General features: G+C 35.5%; 1 protein-coding gene and 1 pseudogene across 4 annotated transcripts in view; both read left to right on the forward strand.

Moving 5' to 3' along the window:
- CTNNA3 (catenin alpha 3) overlaps positions 1–20,378 on the forward strand; it is a 1,736,704-nt gene that overhangs the window by 68,017 nt on the left and 1,648,309 nt on the right. Inside the window, exon 1 of one of the 4 annotated variants that reach the window (XM_059899111.1) lies at positions 7,588–7,675. The exons of the other annotated variants lie outside the window; for them this stretch is intronic. The gene's annotated coding sequence lies outside the window, so the exon portion shown is untranslated. Of the gene's footprint in view, positions 1–7,587; positions 7,676–20,378 lie in introns of those variants that run through there. 4 annotated transcript variants of the gene reach the window in all.
- Positions 1,918–4,375, forward strand: LOC132351017 (arginine-fifty homeobox-like; annotated as a pseudogene).

Here is a 20,378-nt window from a genome sequence, read left to right on the forward strand (position 1 = left end):
AGGTCTCACTTCACATGAAGAAACCAGGGTAAATGGGAGTCAATGTGGACAAGGCCAAGCAGAGTAAAGTAGGGCTTGAATCTGAACTAAGTTTGTCTTGCCTTTCTGCCTATTCTTTTCACGACTTCCCTTCTTTTCCTACCCCTAGTGGGTACTTGTTTTGCAAAGTACTATCTTTGGCACCTTATCTCCCTCTACTCAGCCTTGGGAGAGCTCTTCTAGTCTCATGGTTTAAGGCGTAACACGGATGCGGATGCGTAGTTACCATATCTTGATTTTTCTCCTGAGCTCCAGGATTCTGAATTTCTAGTTCCCCATTGTTTTTTTAAACCACAAATAGAATGGAGTCTAATAAGGCCTTTAGATATAGGATCTTAAGGCACCTGGAAAAACCAAAAATCATTAAATGAGACGCAGTTCAGGAGTTCCTGTGTCAGGGAACCAAACTCAGAGTTGGAAAGTAAAGTGGAATTAAGTGGTTAACTGAAAACAGAAAAAAAAATTAGTTATCTGTATATTCTAAAATGTGTGGATGATAGGTAAGAAGGATAAGCAAATTACTGGCAAAACAGACTTTTCAGTTTCCTCCTGGATGCTTATCTTATAAGTTAATTTGAGAAATAATTTTAAGTATCGCTTTTATATTATAGAGAATACATCAGTTTAGAAAATTGAAGTTACAAAATTTTATGAAAGAATCAATAACAGTTGAGATGTTATACTTTATTTCCAAATGTAAAATATAATTTTTACATGGCTACTATCAGTTACTATATGAGGAAAGAAACTGCCATATTCAGGTATTAAAAATAATTTTATAGAGTGAAGAACCCCAAACTTGCTTTCATTATAAGGAATAGAATTCTCTTTTAAAGAAGCTATAATTTCCTATTTTGAATCACAACTGAGGAAGAGAATGATTATTTCTTTTCTCTCTGGAAAATTTAATACTTTCGTATAAAGGATATATCATTAGTGGCAAGCCTGGGAACATGAGAAGAGAGATCACTCTGAGCCTTTAGATCTGTTTTATTGTTGCCATAGTTAACAGTAGACTTGATGTTTGTGATAATAGCTTTAGAGAAGTCTGGAAAATTTTTATCTTTGGTCAAGATAAATTTGTGGTAGTTAATGATATTATCTAATTAGATAGTAAGATCTTTATTTTTAGAGTAAATCAGGCAAATTAGTGTTCATGCTTTTCCAAACTGAAGTGGGTGTTAAGTTGTAAAATAAAGAATTTGCAGCTTGTATGAGGACTTTGTTAGTCATAACATTTCATGCTCATGAGAAATAGTGCAGTGATAACAGGAAACATATCTTCTAATATTACCTTATAGCTCCTAATATATTATCGACAGCAAATATTAAACAGGGCAATTAGAAAATATTAGACAGTTTACAAATGTCATATGTAAACTTTGAAGAGAAATTATTTTGTTTAATAGGGCAGTTTCATTTTTATTTTTTGAAATTAGTTTTTGGATTTTCTAATGGGGCTTAGAATCTTTATGTAGAGTTTTTGTTGTTTGCTTTTTTGTCCCAGAAGATCTAGGGTTGTTCAAAGTCATTGTGATGATTGAACCCAATTCTGATGCATGTGATTGAGTTGATAGAGGAAGAAATAATGGTAGACTTTGTCACAGATGAGAAATATTATACACTAATATGGACTCTATAAGTCAAATTTATATGGGCAAATAAAATGGGATATGTCTAAACACATTTAATAGGGAAAGTTGAGATGGTTTGCCGCAGTTCCTAGTTCAAGTATAGAAAGAAATGTCGTTGGACTCAATACTGTGGCCTTTCAGAATCAGATGATACCCTCTGCTGGCTAAATGTGGAAGTGCGTTTAAAAATGAATGGCTGAAAAGGAACTGCATTTCCAGAGAGACACATCAAGAGGGCTTGAAAATGGGCACTCCAAGGGAATTCATGACAGGCCTTCCTTTCCAGATGTCAGCACCCCTGATGAACAAAATAGTCCAAGAGAATCCCCAACCAGACCCTTTTGTCTACATGGATGATTCCAGCATGAATTTCGAGGTTGATTCACAGATACCAGCTGGTCCCACAAAATGGAAGAAGCCTCATGAACGCACCTCATACACACACACACAGCATGAAGAGTTGAAGGCTCTGTTTAGCTGTAACATGTTTCCAGATAAAAACCTCCAGAGAGAACTTGCTTTAAAACTCAGCCTACCAAGCTACATGTAAAAGAATGAAATTAGAATACTCCCTAACACCATACACAAAAATAAACTCAAAATGGATTCGAGACCTAAATGTAAGACCGGACACTATAAAACTCTTAGAGGAAAACATAGGAAGAACACTCTTTGACATAAATCACAGCAAGATCTTTTTTGATCCACTTCCTAGAGTAATGAAAATAAAAACAAAAATAAACAAATGGGACCTAATGAAACTTCAAAGCTTTTGCAAAGCAAAGGAAACCATAAACAAGACGAAAAGACAACCCTCAGAATGGGAGAAAATATTTGCAAATGAATCAATGGACAAAGGATTAATCTCCAAAATATATGAACAGCTCATTCAGCTCAATATTAAAGAAACAAACAACCCAATCCAAAAATGGGCAGAAGACCTAAATAGACATTTCTCCAAAGAAGACATGCAGATGGCCAAGAAACACATGAAAAGATGCTCAACATCACTAATTATTAGAGAAATGCAAATCAAAACTACAATGAGGTATCACCTCACACCAGTTGGAATGGGCATCATCAGAAAGTCTACAAACAACAAATGCTGGAGAGGGTGTGGAGAAAAGGGAACCCTCTTGCACTGTTGGTGGGAATGTAAATTGATACAGCCATTATGGAGAACAATATGGAGGTTCCTTAAAAAACTAAAAATAGAATTACCATATGATCCAGCAATCCCACTACTGGGCATCTACCCAGAGAAAACCGTAATTCAAAAAGACACATGCACCCCAATGTTCATTGCAGCACTATTTACTATAGCCAGGTCATGGTAGCAACCTAAATGCCCATCGACAGACGAATGGATAAAGAAGATGTGGTACATATATACAATGGAATATTACTCAGCCATAAAAAGGAACGAAATTGAGTCATTTGTTGAGACGTGGAGGGATCTAGAGACTGTCATACAGAGTGAAGTAAGTCAGAAAGAGAAAAACAAATATCGTATATTAATGCATGTATGTGGAACCTAGAAAAATGGTACAGATGAACCGGTTTGCAGGGCAGAAGTTGAGAACCAGATGTAGAGAACAAACATATGGACACCAAGGGGGGAAAACCGCGGTGATGTGGGGATGGTGGTGTGCTGAATTGGGCGATTGGGATTGACATGTATACACTGATGTGTATAAAATTGATGACTGATAAGAACCTGTAATACAAACAAACAAACAACTAATACAAAAAAAAAAAAAAAGGAATGAAATACTGACACACACTACAGCATGGCTGAACCTTGAAAGCGTGGTCTCACTGAAAGAAGGCAGACACGACAGGCCACATATTGAATGATTCCATTTCTATGAAATGACCCAGAGGTAAATCCATGGAGACAGAAAGCAGAGCAGTGGTGACCAGGGACTGGGGTGACAGGAATGAGGAATGACTGCTTATGGAGGGTGGGATTATCTCTTGTGTTGATGAAAGTGTTCTAAAATTGGTTCTGGTGTTGGTTGCACAAGTCTGTGAATATACTAAAAACCATTGAATTGTGTACTTTAAATGGGAGAATTGTGTGATATATTATCTCAATAAAGTGGTTTATAAAAAAAAAACAAAAAACTCAGCCTGCCAGAGTCAACAGTAAAGATTTGGTTCAGGAATTGGCGGTTCAAAAAGAGGAAGCAGCAACAGCAACAAGAGCAGCAATCGGTCCTTCCATGCAAAAATGTGCCCACAGCATCAACCAGTCCTCATTCTTTTCTCCCTGCAGTTTCAGATTCCTATAGCTTCCACTCACCTCAGCCCTTAGACCCTTTCCACTGGGCAGAGGACTCTGTCGTCACTGAGATTGCTACAAGTGATGTCCAAATACAAGATCCTCAATTGGAGAGGCTAGTGGCCTCAGTTCCTGCTTTGTACTCTAATGCCTATGACATAGCACAAATCATGGAACTGTACAGATTTCCTGATGAGGATGAGATAGCCAGCTCTTCTTTCCACTCTCTGTATTAGTATCTCTCACCGACAAGGCACAGTTAGAATAGAGTTCCTTTCTTAGCATCTTTGCTGATCCAGGTTTATGTCCTGGGCAAACCTGCTTCAGCATGGCAAACTGGAGCTTTGCAGCCTACAGTCTAAGAGACAGCCTGGAATTCCAGAACCCCTCCAGTATGGTACACTTTGGATGTCTCTGATCAAAGTACTAATAAATATCAGACAGTATAGAAAAAGGATCTTCTTGCATCTTGTACATGCTCTTTCCTTTGTCTGCTTTTAACCCAAATATCTGGCTCAGTGTTGCTTTGATTTCCATGGAAATGTTGTAAAAACTAGGAGTTTCCCGCAAGTATAGCTCAGTACTACACAATCAGCCCCACAACTCTCCCTGGAGAGGCCTTCCTAGTCCCTTCGATGGCCAGTGAGACTCCAAAATTCCCTCTTCCCAAAACTATCTTTGACTTTTTAAAAGGTCAGTAGCCTTTAGGGGTCATCCACTTTTAATGGCAGCAGGTTTATAAACTTACATTTCCAACAAACTTGACAGTTAAGCTAATTTTCCAGCTATATGATTAATGAACAAAATTAATGGCACTTCTCAAAACCAGTAATAAAGAAACACATAATAAAATAAGTACCTCTCAATGAAAATATAAAGTATCTAGGAATTAACTAAGAAAATTAAGACCTCTGTACCGAAAAGTTTAAAACTTAATAATGGACATTGGAAATGTTTTGAATAAAAGACATTTGAAGCCATAAAATAATCAATTTAACAGGGTTAAAGTCATATAAAGCATGTTCTCCAAACACAATGGAATGAAAATAGAAATCAATAGTAGAAGAAAATCCAGGAAATTCACAAATATATGGATATTGAAAAGCACACTCCTAAATAACTAATAGATAAAGAAGAAATCAGAAGGAAAATTAGGAAATATGCAAAGATGAGTGAAAACAAAAACACAATATACCAAAACTTATGGGATGAGGCTAAATCAGTGCTTACAAAGAAATCTATAGCTGCAAAAGCCTATATTTAAAGAATAAGATCTCAAATCAACCTTTTTTTAAATAGGAGGGAAGCTGGCATAGTTATATTAATATCTATCCAATTAAACTTTAAGGCAAAACATTTTGTTGGAAGTAAAAGTATATTAGACAAGGATAAAGGGAACAATTAACCTGAAAGATACAATAATTCTGAATTTGTATACATTTAACGTATTCCCAAAATATAAGAAGTAAAAATTAACAAAACTCTTGGGGAAACATAACAAATACATAATCATAATAGATGATTTTATCCATAGGTCAAATGAATAAAAATTTCATATGGGTAGAGATTTTAACTGTACAGTTATTGGCTTGATTTAATGAAAGTATATAGATTTCTGCATTCAACTGGTAGAGAATACACATTCTTTTCAAGTGCGTAATGACTACATATTAGACCATGAAGCAAATCTTAACAAACTCAGTAACATACAAACAGCGTTCTTTGATCATAAGGCAATTTAATTAAAGAAACTCCAACCTCTCCCTCAATTTAGAAAGTAAAAAGAACATTTCTAAGCAATTAATCAAGCATGGGAGAAATTATGTGAATAATCTGGTAGCATACATTATATAATAACAATAACTGGATCAGCATTCACTGGGGGAAAGTATTAGAGATAGTGGCAGTAGCAGGTTTGACTGTCCTGTTACCCATCACATTCTGGGTCATCACAGAGGGATCTTGCAGGGCAAGGCTGCAGACCTAGGGTAGAGACATTGGCCCTTAGGTTGTGAGGTGTTTTGCTTATTGGTTTTTTAAAAAATTACTTTTGATTTTTTAAATAGTCTTATTTTTTACAGCAGTTTTCATTTCACAGCAAAATGAGCAGAAGATACAGAGATTTCCTATATAGCCCCTGCTCCCACATACACACAGCCTCCCCCACTATTAACAGCCCACACCAGAGTGGTCCATTTGTTATAACAGATGAACCTACACTGATACATCTTTATCCCCTAAAGTCCATAGTTTACATTAGAGTTTGCTCTCAGTGTTGTACATTATACGAATTTTGACAAATATGTAATTGTCATGTATCCACCATTATAGCATCATATAGGAGAGTTTCACTGCCCTAAAAATCCTCTGTGCTCCACCTATTCATCCCTCCCTCTCCCCTAATCTCTGGCAACCACTGAGCCTTGTCTCCATAGTTTTGCTTTCAAATCAATAACTTTTCACCTTAAGAAACTAGAAAAAGAAGAGCAAAATAAATCCAAAGCAAGGAGAAGTAAGGAAGTAAAGGCTAAAGTGGAAATAAATGAAATAGAGAATAGAAAAGCAATAGAGCAAACCAATGAAATCCAAGCATGCTAGATTGAGAAGAAGAAGAAGAAGAAAAAGAGGGAGAAGAAGAAGAGGAAGAAGAAGATGAAGAAGAAGGGGAGGAGAAGGGGAAGGGGGAGGGGGGAGAGGAGGGGGAAAGGGAGGAGGGGGAGGAGGGAGAAGAGGAAGAAGAATCAAATTACTAGAATCAGAAATGGGATGTAACTACCAACCTTACAGAAATAAAAAGCAGTATAAATAAATATTATGAATATTATGAAAAAAATGAATGGCTTTTTTTTGTTTAAAAAATAGGGCTAATTGTTGTATAAAAGGATTGAACAGTGCAGAGTATTGTAAGATAATATAGGAAAAATTATAAATGTGAAGAATGAAGCCAATGTATCACTTAAATAAATATTTTTCCAAGTGAAACTAATATGGAAATACCCATAATTGAAATTTCCTAACCTAATGATCTATTTTTTAACAATGGAAGTAGGTCATAGGGAAGAAACACAGCAGGGGCAAAATATATAGATCTCCTGCCCCCATCTTCAATAAGAAATTTGAATAATCCAAGCTATTTAAATTACTTTTATTAGTTAAATTACTGCTGTAAGAGTGATTGGCAAATATCTAGAGGTGAGATAAGAGCTGCTTTCCTCTGGGTACCCTGACCTAATTTCTGTTAAAAATAATTGCAATAGTCTTAAGTAATTTAGAAGTTTGATAAGTACAGGGAAGTATCATATAGCATGTTTGTTTTAAATTTTTTCTTTCTATATTTTAAATTCTTAAAGTCTGTTTGGAATTTACAGTGTTTGGGGCACATAATGACATGAAAGTTATGTTTAAAAGCTTGAATTGGACAATATGTTATTATTTCATTGCAAACTTGAAAAATACAATTTCAATCTGATTCTACTGTTTAATGTTGCCTTTCACTGGTGTGTTGCTTTAAGAGCACCCATCCCCCTTTCCTGTTTGAGCCACTGTGTCCTGTCAGTCATCCTGAAATACACTAGGGTGCTTGTCAGGCTGTTTGCTTACAAATGCATCATAAGCCAAATTGTGAGCCATAATAGTGGCACTGAATTTCTAAACACAAGAACTTGCTTAGACAGTTGGTTTAGTATCTGTATATGGGCAATACTCTGTCCTGCAGTAGGTGAGTGAAGTGTTAAACTTTTTAAAATCAAACTTTGCTATAAGGCAAATCCTAATTATAGATTATGTGTTACTTGGCTAGATAACTTTGGGGGAAATTAAAGGACATTATTTCTATAAAATGGGATAAATAGAAACTACTATGTTGTGCATTTATTACTTTTATAACTAATTTTCCTTTTAACAACACTAAACTCTAAACTACTTTATGAAAGTTCCAATTTTATATATACTTTTCCAAGTAGATTAGCGGGCATTTCAGTTTTAAATAAAAATGTGATTCTCTTACATACTTTTTCTTTCACGTCAATTGAGGCAGACTCAGTTGAGCAGAGGCTCAGTTCTGGTATTTGAAGTATTTATTAGTGGCTTTAAAAATAGCGCTGAAACAAATTCTTGTGTGCCAATGCCCAAGCTATAGTAGTTTTATATCAAAGCACTTAAAAATTCCTTCTCTGTAGCTGAGCTATTACTATTTGAGTAACTGTATACAAGACACTGTAAGCTTTACATTCTTTAGATACAAAAGTTATGCAGCAAGCAGGTTCTTTGTGCAAACAATTTAATTTCTATTATGGGCCTCTAAGCTTAAATTGTGCATGGATACTTTTCCTGTATTTTCTGTATGCAGCCTTAATATTTTTAAAAAGAGAATTAATAAAACCAAAAAGTAGGAACTTGTGATTTTGATACTTGTGTGTTTAATATGGTAGAGGATAGTTAAGAGGCTACAAGTAGTTAAAGTTTTAAGGCTTTATCTAGGGTAAATGAGAAGAGATTGCTTTTGCAGATACATGGAATGATTATTTATTCCTTACCTTGTTCTAGAAAGGATTTAAGGTGACTCACAAGGCTATGTGAAATTCAAGAAAGGATAAAAGTGGAATGAAAGTAGAAAGAAAAATAAGTATGAGATATAAAACAGCCAGGAATAAGGCTGAGATGCAGCGGTTCTTGACTATGGTTTTATGACACTGGTGTATGATGGATTGATGGGGGAGAAAATATAGGGTTATATACAGAAATCTTATGGGGGAATTTCATGCAAACTAGCTATCTCCCTTACCAAGGGTGGCAGTCCAGAGTGGGAGAAGTATGTTGGACAGTGAATATTAAATATACTTTAAATGTCACTTGTGTTTTGGTGGAAAAAAAAGTGGAGAACTGCTGCCCTTTTAACCCACATACTGATTTATATAAGCATAAGTGTGGCTTTAAGTTTTCTAGGAGCAGAATAAAATTTGGTCTGTTACTTAATTCAGAAGAATGATTAAAGAGGCGTAGTTTTTTGGAAACAAAAAGTTATTTAAATAAGGTCATATATCTACACATTAGAACAGACATGATCAAGCCCATGTTTAAAATATATCTGGCAATTTTGTATGAATCTATGAATCTAGTCCTGGTATTTAAAAATTTTTCTGAATAGGTTGTTATTAGCTACTTTGCTTCCTTTCACTCAATTTGGTTATAAATTTAACTTGAATTTCAACTTCTGTTCGGTCACAATTAACTGGATTAATCTAACTTGGAAAAAAGTTGCTGGGTAGGAGGAAGGAATTCAGAGGCAGGACTTCTTAATGTACTTTGATCTTCAAATACTCAAAAACCAACTACTGTGTTGAAGACGTTGGACTCGGTGTCGCACACCCTGCTAAACCTGGCTTGTATAAGTGAACAAACTTAGAAACTCACTGCTTTCACCCAACGGTATTGAAAAGGGACAAAAGTGTAGCAGTTAAAGTTTCCCTAAGGATCTTCAGTGATATTTTCAGATATTAAATTAACATGATGAGTCAGGGACAATCATTTGGCCCCTTTTTTTTAATATTCTGTTGTTAACAATAAAATCAATAAGAAATGATTATCTTTTAAAAAAAGCACTACAAAAACAAAGAAAATAGTCAAAGCTTTTATTTTTGTAGTTTTGTAAACACATATGCAGGTTGACTTAGAGTTCTTGCCAGAAAAAATTATCAATCGGATAGATAACACATCAGCTGCATGGGATGAGATTGTGGAAAACCTGGACACACAGATGTGAAACCTGGGAAGCAAATATTCTTAAGAAGCTAAGTAGGATTTAGGCACCAAATAAACTGAGTGATGTACCAGAGTGGTCAAGGACGCTTAAGAAAAACAAATTAGCTTTCGAAAGCATTAGTTCAGAGATCCTAGTGAGAGACACACTTAAAGAGCTTATAGAGCCAATGGATATCAGTAGAAATCTGTAATTATATAGTAAATGAAGTAATCGAGCAATATTTTTTGTGTCACTGGGGTAAGAGATAAACAGAAAAGAGTTTTTAAAAGTCAGATTTATTAAGGAAAAATTTATATGCATTAAATTCACTCTTTATAAGTTTTCAGTTTGATGAGTTCTGACAGTTATACACAATCATATAATCACCACCATAAACAAATAGAACATTTCTATTTGAGTCAATCCAAAGTTTCCTTGTGCTGTCTGCAGTTATCTTCTCCCTTACCCCTCAGTCACTGACAACTACTGATCTGTTTCCTGTCCCTATATTTTTGCCCTTTCAAGAATGTCATATAAGTGACATCATGCAGTGTGTAATTTTGTCTGACTCTCTCAGTTAGCATAATGCTTTTGTGAGATATTCATGTTGATGCCTGTATCTATTGTTCATTTTTTTCTTGCATAACATGTGACAGTATGATGGTATCATAAATTGTTTATTTACCTGTTGATGGAAATTTGAGTTGTTTTCAGTTTCTGACTCTTGTGAATAAGGCCCCCATAAACATTTGCATATAGGTCTCTAGGTGGACCTATACTTTAATTTCTCTTGGGTAAATATCTAAGGAGTGGAATTGTTAGGTCATAGGGTGGGTGCATGTTTAACTTTATAAGAAATTTCCAAGCTGTTTTGTAAAGTGGCTGTACCAGTTTTCATTTTCACTAGCAAATGTGTGAGATATCCAGTTGCTTCTCGTCTTTGCTAGCTCTACTATTGGCAGTCTTTTTAATTTTAGCCATTACAGTAGGTGTGTAGCAGTATATATTGTGACCTTAATTTGCATTTCTCTAGTGACTTATGATGTGCATTTTTCATGTGTTTATATGTCATCTTCTTGGTGAAGTGTCTTTTCAAATATTTTGCCCATTTAAAAAACTGAATTTTTTAAAAAAGACTTTGATTTTTAAGTATTATTTATATTTTCTGGATACAAGTCCTTTTTCATATATGGGTTTTAAAAATGCTTCATCCCATCCTTCAGCTGTGGTTTGCCATTTCTTTTTCTTTTCTTCTTTTTTTAAATATTTATTTGGCTGCATGGGGTCTTAGTTGAGGGATCTTCGTTGTGGCATGTGGGATCTTTTGTTGCGGAGCGCGGGCTCTTCCTTGCAGCGCATGGGCTTCTCTCTAGTTGTGGCACACGGGCTCAGTTGACTCGCGGCATGTGGGATCTTAGTTCCCCAACCAGGGATTGAACCCGCATCCCCTGCATTGGAAGGTTGATTCTTAACCACTGGACCACCAGGGAAGTCCCTGCCACTTCATTTTCTTAACATTGTCTTTCAAAGAGCAGAAATGTTAAATTTTGTTGAAGCAGTTTATTGATTTTTTTTTTCTTTTATGGATCATGCTTTGGATATATCTGAGAAACCTTTGCCTAACCCCAGGTTAAAAAATTTTCTCCTATGTTTTCACTGAGAAATTTAATAGCTTTAGGTCTTATCTTTAGCTCTATGATCCATTTCAAGTAAATATTTGTATATGGTGTGAGGAAAGGGTCAAGGTTCCTGTTTTATGAGTGGATGTTCAATGATTTCAGCACCATTTGTTGAAAAGACTATCTTTTTTCCATTGAGTTACCTTGACACCTTTGTTGAAAATCAATTGTCCATTTAATATTATGTCTAATACACGAGTCTGGGTTATCTCACTTTTGGTAATGTTAAAATTGATCACTGCATTCATGCTCTGTAAGCCTGATTCTCATAGTTCCCTATTAATCAGTCACTTAATGATTTTCGCCTTCATGTTGGTAATTATTGTGCAGCCTATTATTTTTTAAGGGGTTGTAAATGGTGACTTTATCATTCTGTAATTCTTTATTAGTTTTATCAGTTGGGATCATGCTATAACGAACTCTTCCCTTATTATTTCATTAGTCGAAAGTATAGTTCACACCAGAAAATCAGGAAAATACTTGATTATTTCCCATTGTTTATCAATTCTCAGAAAAAGAGGATGGTGTTCTAGCAACTTTGGAAGGTGACCAATGAATTTTTTTATTTTTTATTTTTATTTTTATATGTGGGATATATTTCAGAGTATTGTAATTTTTTATTCTTTTGATGCTCAAATTTTCCCATTTTTGGCCATTGAGAACCCCTTTAAATTGTTTACTAAGCGTTTTGACAAAACCCAAGTGAACCTTGATTTCTAGCACAAGAAGATGTTCTAGGCTCATTTTGTACATTTCCTGCCCTAGATCTTCAATCAGCCTTTCCACCGAGGAGCCTAGGTCCTTTTAGTGGAAAATAGTATTTAGGGAACATAATCTGTGCACCAGGTTGCCATTATTGCCCAATTTTTTTTTTTTTTTTTGTGAACAGAGCTAGGAAATAGATTTTTTTTTAGGAAGGGAAAAATGTGTAATGAGATCATACTGATATTTCCAATTCAAAATAAGATTATAGGGTTTAATTTAAAAATTTTGATTTTATATTTGTATCTTTTTTCTTATTTATTTATTTATATTGAAGTATAGTTGACTTACAATATTATATTCATTTTAGGCGTACAACATAGTGATTCAACATTTTTTTAAAAAAATTTATTTATTTATTTATTTATTTATTTGGCTGTGCCAGGTCTTCGTTGCTGCACACAGGATCTTCATTGTGGCATGCAGGGTCTTTAGTTGCAACATGCAGGAACTTTAGTTGCGGCGTGCAAGCTCTTGGTTGTGGCATGTGGGATCTAGTTCCCTGACCAGGGCCCAAACCCAGACCCCCTGCATTGGGAGCATGGAGTGTTAGGCACTGGACCACCAGGGAAGTCCCTCAGATTTTTTATAGATTATACTCCATTTGTAGTTATTATGAAATATTGGCTATATTCCCTGTGCTGTACAATATATCTTGTAGCCCACTTATTTTATTTTATTTTTTAACATCTTTATTGGAGTATAACTGCTTTACAATGGTGTGTTAGTTTCTGCTTTATAACAAAGTGAATCAGTTATACATATACATATGTTCCCATATCTCTTCCCTCTTGCATCTCCCTCCCTCCCACCTTCCCTATCCCACCCCTCTGGGTGGTCACAAAGCACAGAGCTGATCCCCCTGTGCTATGCGGTTGCTTCCCACTAGCTATCTGTTTTACGTTTGGTAGTGTATATATGTCCATGCCACTCTCTCACTTTGTCACATCTTACCCTTCCCTTCCCCATATCCGCAAGTCCATTCTCTAGTAGGTCTGTGTCTTTATTCCTGTCTTGCCACTAGGTTCTTCATGACCTATTTTTTTCCCTTAGATTCCATATATATGTGTTAGCATACTGTATTTGTTTTTCTCTTTCTGCCTTACTTCACTATGTATGACAGACTCTAACTCCATCCACCTCACTACAAATAACTCCATTTCGTTTCTTTTTATGGCTGAGTAATATTCCATTGTATATATGTGCCACATCTTCTTTATCCATTCATCCGATGATGGACGCTTAGGTTGCTTTCATGTCCTGGCTATTGTAAATAGAGCTGCAATGAACATTTTGGTACATGCCTCTTTTTGAATTATGGTTTTCTCAGGGTATATGCCCAGTAGTGGGATTGCTGGGTCGTATGGTAGTTCTATTTGTAGTTTTTTAAGGAACCTCCATACTGTTCTCCATAGTGGCTGTATCAATTTACATTCCCACCAACAGTGCAAGAGTGTTCCCTTTTCTCCACACCCTCTCCAGCATTTATTGTTTGTAGATTTTTTGATGATGGCCATTCTGACTGGTGTGAGATGATATCTCATTGTAGTTTTGATTTGCATTTCTCTAATGATTAATGATGTTGAGCATCCTTTCATGTGTCTGTTGGCAATCTGTATATCTTCTTTGGAGAAATGTCTATTTAGGTCTTCTGCCCATTTTTGGATTGGGTTGTTTGTTTTTTGTTATTGAGCTGCATGAGCTGCTTGTAAATCTTGGAGATTAATCCTTTGTCAGTTGCTTCATTTGCAAATATTTTCTCCCATTCTGAGGGTTGTCTTTTGGTCTTGTTTATGGTTTCCTTTGCTGTGCAAAAGCTTTGAAGTTTCATTAGGTCCCATTTGTTTATTTTTGTTATTATTTCCATTTCTCTAGGAGCTGGGTCAAAAAGAATCTTGCTGTGATTTATGTCATAGAGTGTTCTGCCTATGTTTTCCTCTAAGAGTTTGATAGTGGCTGGCCTTACATTTAGATCTTTAATCCATTTTGAGTTTATTTTTGTGTATGGTGTTAGGGAGTGTTCTAATTTCATACTTTTTTACATGTAGCTGTCCAGTTTTCCCAGCACCACTTATTGAAGAGGCTGTCTTTTCTCCACTGTATATGCTTGCCTCCTTTATCAAAGATAAGGTGACCATATGTGCGTGGGTTTATCTCTGGACTTTCTTTCCTGTTCCATTGATCTATGTTTCTGTTTTTGTGCCAGTACCATACTGTCTTGATTACTGTAGCTTTGTAATATAGTCTGAAGTCAGGGAGCCTGATTCCTCCAGCTCCGTTGTTCGTTCTCAAGATTGCTTTGGCTATTCGGGGTTTTTTGTGTTTCCATACAAATTGTGAAATTTTTTGTTCTAGTTCTGTGAAAAATGCCAGTGGTAGTTTGATAGGGATTGCATTGAATATGTAGATTGCTTTGGGTAGTAGAGTCATTATCACATTGTTGATTCTTCCAATCCAAGTACATGGTATATCTCTCCATCTATTTGTATCATCTTTAATTTCTTTCATCAGTGTCTTATAATTTTTTGCATACAGGTCTTTTGTCTCCTTAGGTAGGTTTATTCCTAGATATTTTATTCTTTTTGTTGCAATGGTAAATGAGAGTGTTTTCTTAATTTCACTTTCAGATTTTTCATCATTAGTGTATAGGAATGCAAGAGATTTCTGTGCATTAATTTTGTATCCTGCTACTTTACCAAATTCATTGATTAGCTCTAGTAGTTTTCTGCTGGCATCTTTAGGATTCTCTATGTATAGCATCATGTCATCTGCAAACAGTGACAGCTTTACTTCTTCTTTTCCAATTTGGATTCCTTTTATTTCTTTTTCTTCTCTGATTGCTGTGGCTAAAACTTCCAAAACTATGTTGAATAATAGTGGTGAGAGTGGGCAACCTTGTCTTGTTCCTGATCTTCCCATTTATTTTATACCCAGTAGTTTGTAGCTCTTAATTTCCCACCCCCTATCTTGCCCTTCCCCTGTTCCCACTGGTAACCACTAATTTGTTCTCTATATCTGTGAGTCTCTTTCTTTTTTGTTATAGTCACTAATTTGTTTTAATTTCTTGATTCCACATGTAAATGATAACATACAATATTTGTCCTTCTCTGTCTGACTTATTTCACTAAGCATAGTACCCTCTAAGTCCATCCATGTTGTTGCAAATGGCAAAATTTCATTCTTTTTTTATGGCTGAATAGTATTCCTTTGTATTTATATACCACATCTTCTTTATCCATTCATCTGTTGATGGACACCTAGGTTGCTTCCATACCTTGCAATTGTAAATAATTCTGCTATGAACTTGGGGTACATGTATCCTTTCGGATTAGTGTTTTCATTTTCTTTGGATATATACCCAGGAGTGGAATTGCTGGATCATATGATAGTTTTATTTTTAGTTTTTTGAGGAAACTCCATACTGTTTCCCACAGTGGCTGCACTGGTTTACATTCCCATCAACAGTGTACAAAAGTTCCCTTTCTCTGCATCCTCACCAACATTTGTTATTTATGTTCTTTTTGATGGTAGCCATTCTGACAGGTGTTGGGTGATATCTCACTGTAGTTTTAATTTGCATTTCTCTGGTGATTAGTGATATTGAGCATCTTTCATGTGCCTATTGGCCATCTGTATCTCCTTTTTCTCTTATGCTGGAAATCTTATTTCCTAATAGCATGAATATAATTATTTATTTGTTTTAGCCTAATGTGTGTGTATACACATGTATGTATACATATATAATAAGAATATATATATCACACATATATAATAAGAATACTAAGTGTAGTTTAAAATTACTTTGACATTTTTTTTGTCCTGGATGATGTCCCTCTAGGATTAGAGTAAAAATACTGTTTTTGTTTGTTTGTTTGTTTTTTAACTTTAGAAAAACTTTTTTAAAATTTATTTTTTTATTGAAGTATAGTTGTGTACAATATTATATAAGTTTCAGGTGGTTCATAATTTTTGTAATTCACAGTTTTTAAAGGTTATACTCCATTTATAGTTATAAAATATTGCTTTTATTCCCTGTGTTGTACAATATATCCTTAAAGCTTATTTAAAAAATACTGTGTTTTGAAGTTCCTTGAAATTATTTCTGAGTGTTTATGAAGCTAATGTGAAATATAGTTAAGGTTTATTTTTTTTTGTTTACTTCTGATTTTTCAGGATTGATTTATGAGTTAATTGCTTTTTACTTATGTAAAACATTTACGTGGCTCCAACATCAAAACTCTAAAACTAGGTATATTCAGAGAAGTCTAGCATTCATCTCTGTCTCCTCTGCTCTGTTCTTTCCCTCGTCCTGAGGACAACAATTTTAATTTGTTTTTGGTTTATCCTTCAGGTTTTTTTTTTTTTTTTTTTTTTCTGGTTGTTGTTCTTCTTGTTTTACTCAGCCATAAAAAGAAATGAAATTGAGTTATTTGTAGTGAGGTTGATGGACCTAGAGTCTGTCATACAGAGTGAAGTAAGTCAGAAAGAGAAAAACAAATACCGTATGCTAACGCATATATATGGAATCTAAAAAAAAAAAAAAAATGGTACTGATGAACCTAGTGGCAGGGCAGGAATAAAGAGGTAGACATAGAGAATGGACTTGAGGACATGGCGGGGGGAGGGGGAAGATGGGATGAAGTGAGAGTAGCATCTACATATATACACTACCAAATGTAAAATAGATAGCTAGTGGGAAGCAGCAGCATAGCACAGGGAGATCAGCTTGGTGCTTTGCGACGACCTAGAGGGGTGGGATAGGGAGGGTGGGAGGGAGGGGATATAGGGATATATGTATGCATATGGCTGATTCACTTTGTTGTACAACAGAAACTAACACAGTATTGTGAAGCAATTATACTCCAATAAAGATGTATTAAAAAAAAGAAAGTATAAGCAAGAATGCAAGCCTTTTTGCAGTCACAGCTTTCTTATGTAAAGGTAGTATAACTCCTGTGTTTCCTTCATTAATCCTTATTCGTGTACATTTTTTGGTTCCTCTCCTTTCTTCTTTTTCTCTCTCTCTCTCTCTCTTTTTTTTTTTTTTTTGCACTTTTTATGTAGTGTTCCCATTACTGATATTTGTTTACCACCAGACATTTACTGAAGAACAGTGTAGGGAGGATCAGGCTTGGGCGGGAGTGAGTTGAGGTTGTTGGCAATTTTTACTTTCTTACCAAAGTTGTTATTTTTTTGCTCCTAGGAACATTTTCCTTTCATTGTTTGGTGCTCCAAAACTCAGTGTGCTTCGTGGTAAAGTCTTTTAAGTCACAGACTATCAGCACTGTGAGCTGATGATTTAACATCCCTTCTTTCCTTCACTCTACTTGACCTCTAGCAATTCCCCTGGCTACCTGGGCTTAGTCACAGACAGAAATGTCATGTCGTCATGCTAATCCCGACTTCTCACTTTTGTGATTCTACAGTCTCAAACTGGGTCTTTCAAATAGGGATATCCCTTTTGATTACTGTACCTATCCATGCCCTACATCTTAATTCTCTAATCAAAGGACGCTTGGACAGGAATTTCAGGGTCGTGACACTTTTAGAGAACATTATTTCCTGTTGAGGTGTGTACAGACTTTCACTTTCCTTTTTAAAAATTTTAGTCAAGATTTCATTTTATTTCTTTATTCGTAATTTGGGGTAATGCCAAGTTTCCTTGAAGATGAAGGAAATTTTGATTTTGAGTTTTTCTGTATTCCATTAGTTTTGATGGAAGGAAGTGACATAAACATGCATTTATTCTACCATATATTATAATAAATCCTAGGAGATGGTAGGATGATGATGATGATTCTCTTAGAGTTCTGTATAGTGTACAGAGTAAAGCATTGCTTACTTCTACCATGAGTGTGTATGTGCTTGTGTGTGTGTGTGTGTGTGTGTTTGTGTGTGTGTTTATTAAGATGTAAAGAGGGTTGTTTGGGTTGAGGTTGAAAAGATGAGCAAGTATTTTTTGAGTGGCTACTGGGGAGGAGTACTCCAGGCAGAGGGAACAGAGTGAGTAAAAGTTTAGGGGAATGAAAGAGTACGGTCCATTTAGAGAACTTCAAATTCTTTAGCATGAATGGAGTACAGGGAGGAGGTGTGTCAAAGACAAAGAAGAAGCTGGAGAGATAGGGCAAATTGCCTCGAGTCATTCAGTGGAGCCTGAACTTTATTGTGTCCAGATGAAGAATCATTGAGGGTTTTAAGCAGGGGGTTGGTGTAACATCTTATTTTATATTAGAGACATCACTCTGGGAATAGTTTGGAGGGTGAATTGGAGGTTGTGAAAAACTAGAAGGGAGACCAGTTAGGGTATCATTGCAAAGTTTAAGTAAGTCTAACCAGAGTTGAACTGAGGAGGTACCAATGTGAATGGAGAGGAAATGGCCAATATAAGAAGAATTAAGGAAGTAGAAGCGGTGTGACTTTCCCACTAATCTGATATGAAGAGAGAGGGAGAGTGAAAGAAAATATTCTGGGATGACATTCAAGTTAGTGGGTTGGGTGTGGGTGCCCACTGTGTGGTGATGTCATTAATCTAGATCAGAACTGAAGATGGCAGTAACAGGTTTTGAGGAAGAGATCATGGAGTTCAGTTTTGAGGTGCCTGTGAGATGGCCCAGTGGGCAGTGGATCTGGGGGCTCTGAAGCTCAGGTGAGAAGTCTGGACTGTTGAATCAGAGGCTGTGAGTTGAATTGAAACTCTAGGATGAGATTGTTCTGAACGAACAATATAATGTGGAGCAGAGACTAGCATGTAAGGGATGGATCCTGGGGTTAAGAGCCCTAGTTAACAGGAGTTAGTAGATAAGGAGGAGCTAGTAAAAGATACTGGGAAAGAATGGCAGAAGGGTAGAAAGTGGTATTTTGAAGCCAGAGGAGAAAGTCTTTTGTTTACTATAGAAAGAATACTTAGCATGTGGGATGAGAAATGGTTAAATAGGGTTAATAGGTATATAGCTAGAGTTCCTGGAGAAAATTTTAAAAACTAGTGATAAAATAGTGAACTTGGATGGTTAGATTGAAGATTCTGGCAGATTTAAAACCTCTCTTCAGAGACTATGGAAGAATGGAAAACCAGGAGTCAGAGAAGCAGCTAAGTTCTCAAAACAGTTATATACTATCGGTGTCCCCCAGTTTATTAATAGATTTGTAAAAAAATGAATGTAGTGTTTTCAAAGACTTTGGTTTTGTTTTCTCTATTATGATAAGCAGGCTCTTATTTATTTCTAGGTAATCAGAGAACAAAGAAGAAATGGGAATTTTTTTGCTTCAAATTGAGGTTGACAAGAATTCTACTTCTTCACTATTTTCTTTTTTGTTCTTTGCTTTTCAAAAATACCAGACCTTAGGAGAATTCACATATATTTGAGCTGTCTTATAATATTATGGAGTGGAACTGACCCATAGGCCCACTGGACTTGCAGCAACAAAAGCTACTGTCACTTTCAAGGTGTATATGAAGGGCATGTTACTTCTGCCCTGGTTGCTTAAACTTGATGCTTATAGCTGAAGGTTATTCTTGTTCTGGGTGATTCAATGAAGGCTTCTCTGAGGTTTCACACACTAGATTATCTTCTTCTTAGACTTCGATTGGACTAATTTAGTTCTTTGGCTTTTTAAATAACAGGTAGGTAACATTTATGCTGGGCTTATATGAGATAGGATCTCAGTTCTGGTGTAATTTTATATGGCACAAAATGTCCTTAAATTGAAAGGCATTGCTACACAGAATAACCATGGGGCTTTTTTGTCCTTTCTTCATACCTGCAATTTTGAAAATGTGTGCCATTCTGAAAGGCAGGGTGAGCTTTTAGTGTGAACTGGCATTTCATAAAATAACATAAAAGGTGTGTTATCAGAAGAGGAGTAATAAGGTCATCTTATAAAATTCTTATATACAATGTTACTTTTCAGTTAAATCAGAAATTGAATTACAACATTTTGCTTTATTTTGGAGGGCTATTAGACTTGACCAGCCATTCACGACAAGAAGGATATAAGACCTAAATATAAGTAGAATCTGATGTTTTCCTTTGTTTTATTTCATATTAAAGTCAGTCTTTTGGATTTTTTGTTTGTTTTCTGTCATTTTTTGCAGCTGTCATTTAGGTTGTGTGTGGGGAAACAAGTTTTATTTTCGTTACTATGAACAGAGGAAGCAAAAGTTTAATTTAATTTGAGTCTTCTCATAAAGAATCTATAAAACTCATAATTTTGGGGGGAGGAGCTCAATTTGATTATTTTTC

The sequence above is a fragment of the Balaenoptera ricei genome, chromosome 16, assembly GCF_028023285.1.
Source record: "Balaenoptera ricei isolate mBalRic1 chromosome 16, mBalRic1.hap2, whole genome shotgun sequence".
NCBI lineage: Eukaryota > Metazoa > Chordata > Mammalia > Artiodactyla > Balaenopteridae > Balaenoptera > Balaenoptera ricei.